Genomic DNA, 1,647 nt, shown 5'->3' with positions numbered 1-1,647 from the left:
GCCCATCTCAGAAACAAATGAGAAAACAGCTTTCCAGGTGATGCCAGTTGCCAGTATGAGAACTTGGTTGGTGGGCATTTGGGCAAGAACTGTAAAATAAATGAAAAGTCTTTTAGCCAGAAGACAGGGCCCCTGAAATGCAAAAAAAAAAGAAAGAAAGAAAGCAAAGAAAAAGAAAAGGCTGGAAGGTGTGTGACAAGGTGTTGCTGGGAGCGCTATAACACCAGACGACCAATATAGCTCTGGCTATGATGACCCCGAAAACTAGATAGGACTGGTCTCCCCAAAGCCATGCCATGTGACCCAGAATGGAAGTATTCTGTATGTGGAGATGTCCACACACAGTGTGCTCTGAATGGACAGTAAGAAGAGAGCAAGTGTTTGTCTTCTGGCTTCTTCTCTAACCTTAGTTTTGGGGAAGCAGTGGGTAGTGGAGGGAGAGAAGTCGAGAAGGAAATGAACATTTGCTGTTGCCCTCTGTCTGCCAGACACTGTGCATATGGGAAACCATGATGTGATGGAGGCATTATTTTACAGATAAGGAATCAGACTCGGAGAAATTTCCAGTCAAGTGTCTGATTCCAGACCCCAGTGGTTATGACTTAAAGGGGCAACATGTTCCTCTACCCTTCCCTCAAGGCTCTTATTTATTTCTTCCCCAGACTAGAGTCCTCAGCCCCTACCAAATGCAATACCTAACTGAGGGAGGGGGGCACCAGTGAGGCAGCTCAGCCACCCAAGCAGGGTACATGCTTATGTGCTAAGGAGATAGATCCCAGATAGTCCCTAACCATTTCAGATGGAAAGACTGTGCCTTTTCATCTTGGAATTCCCAAAAGTCAACTGTCGCTTAATGAACAAGTGTTGAGTGACTGAATGATGGAACTGATGGAGTGAATGAATAGTGGTGGGAGGGAGCTGTGTCATTATCAAGGGAGACCAGCCGGGAGAAATCCAGAGATTTGTGTGTGGTTGGGGTCTTGGAGGGCCTGGTGTGATGCTGCAGTTCTAGCCTTGAGGAGTTCCAAGCCGAAGAGCCTGAGTGAGATGAGCAGTCACATTCCCATCTTATCCATGAGGAAACTGAGGATGAGATAGAGTGGGTAATTAGCCTGAGGGCCATGGTAGGGCCAGAGGGTAGGTAAGGTATTTCTGACTCTTAAATGTCTCAAATAAATAAACTCTAAATAAAAATGAGATGGGTTCTTGTTCTGCAACTGCACCATCAAAGCAAAGTCCTTTAGCCCCCTTCCAATCAGATGGTGGCCTTTAAGCCCCTAGAAATTCTGGGGCCACTGGGAGGGCCAGGATTTGAATCCCTGTATGAGGTGTTTCTGACTCTCCTGCCTCCATGATGAGAATATGAGGGGGGACCTCAGAGAATGAGGCTCTCGAGGAGGGGGAAAGATGGCTAACTGCACTCTCCCCTGCACAAAAGCCTGCGTGGGATTCTGAATTAAGCTTGATTTGGGGATCAGGGTGACATCCTTGCTGTAGAGTTGGCAGTGCTTGTCTCTGGAGAATGCCTCTGATTACCACTTCTCCCTCCTACCTGACCGTCTGCCCAGATGCCCATCATCTCATTCTTTGCAGCTCAAGGCATCTCCTTTGTGGCTCCCCCTTTCTGATTAGGCTCTCCAGGGCACC

This window comes from Bison bison, unplaced genomic scaffold, assembly GCF_000754665.1.
Source record: "Bison bison bison isolate TAMUID 2011002044 unplaced genomic scaffold, Bison_UMD1.0 scf7180017864369, whole genome shotgun sequence".
NCBI classification, from domain to species: domain Eukaryota; kingdom Metazoa; phylum Chordata; class Mammalia; order Artiodactyla; family Bovidae; genus Bison; species Bison bison.
This window is presented reverse-complemented; position numbering follows the sequence as displayed.